At 33.8% G+C, this 6,286-nt stretch overlaps 1 long non-coding RNA gene across 1 annotated transcript; it reads left to right on the top strand.

The window, feature by feature from the left end:
* The first annotated feature begins 1,986 nt into the window (after window positions 1-1,986).
* LOC132041546 (uncharacterized) lies at window positions 1,987-5,814 on the top strand. The gene is made up of 3 exons (XR_009411100.1): window positions 1,987-3,744; window positions 4,743-4,962; window positions 5,564-5,814. It is a non-coding gene; the product is annotated as an uncharacterized LOC132041546 (long non-coding RNA).
* Window positions 5,815-6,286: the final 472 nt, after the last annotated feature.

The raw sequence follows: 6,286 nt of genomic DNA, 5'->3' as shown, positions 1-6,286 counted from the left end.
AAATGCCCTACGACCTCACCATAAGTGTGGTAAAGCTTCACGCCGGCGCGGGACTCTGCGGACACGGTGCGCGAACAATCCCTAGGACGAAATGCTCTGATACCACCTCTGTCACGACCAAAACCGATGGCCATGACTAGTGCCCGAGCTGGACACTCGTATACGAACCTGCTAGATATAATCAGACTGAAATTAAGAGCAATTTGGAAATTTGTAAAACAAATCATGTTGTAGACTCATAATGTCATATATCAGAATGAACCTGTCTCATAAGGAGTCACAGCTAACAAAAACATAACAAAATATGCAAGCCGACAATGCTGCCACTATATAAGGGGATATCCAAAATGAACTACGTTGATATAGCTGGCCAAAACATATATACCACCCACACAAGTCTACAGACCTCGAAGAGTATAACAGCGAAATATGATGGGACAGGGCCCAGCCGTACCCCTGGATATGCACAAATCTATATCAAGGGATCTGTACTAAAATGACTCAAGCTTCGAAACAATGGAGCTCTCCAAGCAGCTGAGAAGAAGTCTTAGGCTGGAAGATCACCAAACGGAGTGTTTGTACCTGCGGGCCTGAAACGCAGCCCCCCCTCCCCCGCCCCGAAGAAAGGGGGCCGATCGAAAATGTACTGAATATGTAAAGCATGAAGTATAGTAGTGAAGATCATGACTGAGTGAAAAGATAACAGGAGATAAGTATGACAATCAAGGGATACCAATGCATTTGTACCTTCTGTTATGAGTCATGCATATATATACTCTGTATACCGTACCCGGACCATTATGGGACTCGATGAGTGAAATCATATACATACATATATACCATACCCGGCCCTTTAGTAAGGGACTCGGTGAAATATATATATATATATATAATATAAGTGTTAGTGTTGCGGAAAGTGCAACCCGATCCATAAATGTTAGTGTTGTGAAACGTGCAGTCCGATCCATATGTATAGTGCTACGGAACGTGCAGGCCGATCCATATGTATAGTGCTGCGGGACGTTCAGCCCGATCCATAAATATAATATGTACATATACATAATGTAAATAGCATGCATGAAAGCTCATATGAAGGCTACAACTTTATCGGAGTGACGTAAGGTCGGTAACCTCCGATTTATATTATGGAGCAATCATTATCGCTATATTTCATCTTGAAGGAACAAGTAACATAAGATGAGATCAACAACAGTGTGTAGAATCAAGGAAATCATTACATAAACTCAATGATCTCATAATAGCATTAAAATCTTGAGCTTTGGAATTTCTAGAATTAAAATCATCATCATAACGTTTATCATAGAAAACATCTCATCTTTAGTACCACAAGAAGCTTTTAAGAATCATGAACTTCTAACTTTTGGAAGTAAGAAGGTTATGGAAACATCTATGAAATCACAACATAAGAATCATGCCTTTGGGAAGAAAGGGACTAGCCTTAACATACCTTTTTGGTCGCCTTAACTTTAACCACTCAACGGTTGTCCTCCCAGGCTCGTAAATCTATATTCAAGAATATTTATACTTTTGTTAGACTCACCTTTATATGCTTGTCTTAACCCTTCAAATAAATCTTTCTAGAATCTGCCAAAATTTCAGCAGCATCTCCTCCATTTATATGCCTAGTCCAAATTCGTAATTTAGCAACCAACAACAACAACATCAATACCAACATTAAAAACATGACTTTCAACACCAACATGTGCCATAAAACAGCCCACACGCTGTTTTCCAACTTCCATAACGAACCAACTTACTATACAATTATTTAACGACTTTATCTTTGTAAATAAGCATTAAATAATACCATGTAATTAAACAAGAACAACAATTTGGGGAAGAAGACCCACTTGGTTCTACCCATTTCAAATAGTGAAACCATCCTTTAATGGTGAATTTATCATAACTTCTATCTCCACAATTGTTGATCACAATGTGGAGATAGAAGTTATGATACAGTTATGATATTGTCTATAACTATTCTAGATCTTAATTAAAAAAAATTCCCTTTTAGAAATAACTGTATGCATACTTCTATTGACATAAAAAATTTATCCTGAGCCAATTGCCAAGTTCTAACATATTTCCTGTTAGATTGAATATCTTACTCCCTCCTTTTCTAAATAAATGATGTTTTAGGTTTTTCATTTTTTTTTTCAAAATAAGTGGTGCTTGATTTCAAGACGAAATTGATCTTATTCTTCCAAAATTACCCTTATTTACATAATCAATAATCATTAATTAGCTTTTCTTTTTCAAAGCATTTAATCATATTAAGCACAATATATTATGTCAAAAGGAATAATACCCTTATTTACACAATATTTTGTTCTAAAAGTTCATCTATTGAGTTGTACGGTACTCCAAAAGACCATTGAAGTCTAATGTTTCATTAAGTGTTTCAGTTGAAGTTTTAATGATACCCCCTCATTAAATGTTCATGCGACTGAAGTTTTAATCACCTACTAATATCCAAATTCCAATACTGAATGTCAACTTAGAAAGAGATAAATTTTATTATTAGAGGTAAGTTAGTTAAAATACTCCTAAGTTTCTAAGAGTGAGCAATTTCTTAAGAGTGCATAAGCTAAAAATGCCACTTATTATGAAATGGAGGGAGTACAATTGTATTGTTTCTATGCATTATTTGATAGCTTGATGACAGTAAAAAATATGGCCTTAAGATTATGATCTCAGAGGTATAACGTTAAAGAAGCAGAACGGGATGAAGGAGTAGCTGTTTTACTTGATTGTCAAACTTCAATGCCACATTTACGAAAATTTTGGCTTGCAATGCTTGCCATCTAGCGACTAGGTTGAGCGAGTTAACTAGAATAACAATTGTTGTAATTGGCCAAAGTGTTAATACATGTACTTTATTGGCTACTGTATCCACTTTCTTTTAGGAAATTTTTTATCTACACATTCTATTAAATCCCGGATCCCGCACATAGCGGGAGCTTAGTGCAACGGGCTACCCTTTTTTAATCATTTATCAACACAGTGTAAATCATCTGTATTTATTGAAAGTGAAGAAGCTCTAAGGACAAACTTTTCCATACAAATACAGAATTTAAGTTAATAACTATGTTGATATAAATTAAGCATTTGCTTGGATAAGAAGGCACTTAAATCATTATCTGACTAAAAGAATGAACAACATAAGATGCATCTACCAAAATGATCATGTATAGCTTGTTAATTGATTCCTTATACCATGTTAGTTGTTATATTTGAATTTTTCAGGACAAATTAGCCACATAAAGCTATTGATGTTCACCTTATCTACTCTTCTTTCAACCAATGCTATCTATTTTGCTATATGGAGCTACAACAGACCATATTTTGCAGGATTTTCAAAATTACCCAGATATGTAGCTTCACGTGTTTTGTCAAATAGACAAATACTAAATACAAACTAGTTGGCCTTCCAGGTCAGTCAACAGTAATCCTGTTTACAATTTTAGATACTCTATGTTGACTTGCAGCTATATTTTTTGAATTCTTTATCTCAGTGGTTAAATATTTGTCAGCTATGTTTTGTAGTTCTTTATTCAGTGGTTAAACATCTGTATGTGTTCATATTAGGTTCAATCTCACACTTATAACTATGGTGAACATGTTCACGATATTTGTATTCTTGAATAGAAACTGCATGGAGAAGAAAAAAGATTCTTAACTGAGTGCGCTCCTTCCCAATCAAGCACTTCAAGTACTTGTTGAGTAAGTATTTGTTCCTTTTCGGATGTTACTTAGAAAGTGTTTTTTGTGGATGGACAATTAAGAATTATATTCCGAAGCATTGAGTGTGAGTGTTATATTGTTGCCAATGTTGAGTAAATATTTGCCTTTATGAGACATTCTCTTTCTATGTATTTTTTTTAAGGAGTCAATTATCATTGGTATTAGTCAAAACCCCTCTCTTTTTTCTTCTTGTGTAGATAAGAGATTCGAGTTTATTAAATGTATAATATAGTATGTTAATTGTTACCTTTGTAAAGTTATACCATGTTTTGTCAATAAATTTTTTATCTAAGAAAAAGAAGAAAAGTTTTTCCCTGAAACCTTCAGATTTTAGATTTACTTAATTTTGGCTGAAATTAGTTTGTAAAGGTTAGTTGTTGAGCAGGAGGCTGCACCTAATGAAAAATATGCCGACAGAGTTGATGGTTTTTTTTATTGATATAGTTTCAAAAGGGCTTCAAGGATATTATTTATTCAAAAAAAAAAGTAGTTTTAAGGTATTAGGAAATTAATTACTCAATGTTTATCTGTCTTGGTTATTAGAGATAATGTTAGAGCTTAAATATTGAATCCTTGATAATGTTAAAGTATCATCTCTATTGAAAGATTGCTTTGTACTTGTAATTATGGAGAACTGTTCTGCCTTTCACATAATGAAAAATGTATGATTCATTTACTGAATCTTCAAAAGAATATTGACAATATTTGTCTTACCAGTACTATACATCAATGAAGAGATGGATAACGTTTTTCCCTCCTTGCATAAGCTAATATTGGATGGTGTGAAAGGATGTTGATTCAGCTAATAACTTATAGTCATTCTATATTATTTAGTAGCTGATAATGTTTGCTTTTCCAATCAAAAGAAGAAGAAAAAAAACTAAGGGTGTTGAGATAGTCGTATAATCTAAGTTTTATGTTCAACACATCCTTGTTGATGAAGCATATTATGATTAAACATTTGCGGTTATGCACAGGTAGGTGAACAATAGTGCTATCAAAGGACGTGTACCAGCAGACACTCTCAAGATGGAGATTTTTCCCAATCCAAAGGGTATTAGTTTCTGCTGGTCAAGCATGTGTACCAAGGTTGCAATGTTTTCTATAAATGCCTAATTTAGCTAACATTCATTTTCCTGAAGTGGATGGGGTCAAAGATCTTCAACTTCAGCTTGCTACTGATGTTGCTATTAAATGGTATGTCCACTGAATCAATTTACTGCCAGTGTGTAAATTGTTGAATATTACGGGATTCATTCGAAATTTTGGTCCTTTGATTTCATTTTTAAGAATACAAAGTTTTTTGTTATGTTCTTGTTGGAATTCGAACTAGAATACTTTAATAGGTTAGTAAGCTATCTACCAACCATGACATGATAAGCATTTGTAAATAAATTTGTCATATCTTTTACAGTTAAATTGAACAAAACATGAATTACTGACTTCTTCCAACTTTTTCTCAGCACTGGTGATTTATGATTCGTTCTGCTTATTAGGAACGTTTAGACTGCATTTTCTGCATTTCCTTATTAATTAAAACAGTAGCTAGATTATCCAATTAGAAGAACCCTTCTCTACCTTGTAACTTTAGAACCTTTACTGGCTTAAGTCTAAATTTATCCTACTGAAATACATAAGATGAACTTTCTGAAACTATTGATTGGCTACAGCAGTACGATCAAATGATATTTGCTCTAATTATTTCGTTAATATGGTGATTAAATTAAGATTTTTTCTTAAATGAAGTAGCCAGTAGTAGTTTCGTCACTAAACTGACGTGAACTTGTTCTCTTTACAGATGAACTATTTGAAGTCTGAAGATCGTGGCTCTGAAGACAATTTGGAGCAAGTTGAAGCAAATAGGTTTTTTATTTTGTTCGGATTGTTTAAAGGTGTTGCCATTTGTGCATACACTACAATTCTATTTTTTTAGGAGTTGATAAGAATAATGTCATACTATTTGGATGGATATATTTTCTAGTTGTGATCTTTTAGTTTTTTTGTAATTGACAATGAAATTTTGTATTACTGTTGACTATTTGGCGTGTCAAAGCAAATGAAATAATAATTACTCTTTGATGATCACAGGGAAAAATAGTTTAGTAATTACAGTTATTTAGATTTCACATTAGTGACGGGAAATGTGGTTGTCACAACTCTTTAATGACGGGATTGTAAAATAGTTAAATAGGGCATTATTGGAGGGAAATTTGACAATAGCGAAGGGAAAATTAATCGCTAAAAATAAAATATAACGACTGGAGTTTTATCCATCGCTAAAGGATCTTTAATGACGGGACTTCAAATCCGGTCATTAACTTTTAACGAGGGGGCTTTTAGTGACCGGTGACGACCAGATTATTTCCTGTCGTTATTGACTTATGGCGACCGGATTTGGACTTTTAATGATTGGATTTCCTTTCGTTAAAGCTCATTTTTCTTGCAGTGATAGTGTTTGTACTGATACTACCTTCCTGCACCCTTTTTGAGTGCAGATTATGTTCCAGAGATTTCATCCGGA

The sequence above is a fragment of the Lycium ferocissimum genome, unplaced genomic scaffold (assembly GCF_029784015.1).
Source record: "Lycium ferocissimum isolate CSIRO_LF1 unplaced genomic scaffold, AGI_CSIRO_Lferr_CH_V1 ctg10629, whole genome shotgun sequence".
Classification (NCBI taxonomy): Eukaryota; Viridiplantae; Streptophyta; class Magnoliopsida; order Solanales; family Solanaceae; genus Lycium; species Lycium ferocissimum.
Note: the sequence above shows the minus strand (reverse complement) of the source record. Positions and strands in the feature narration are given on the sequence as shown.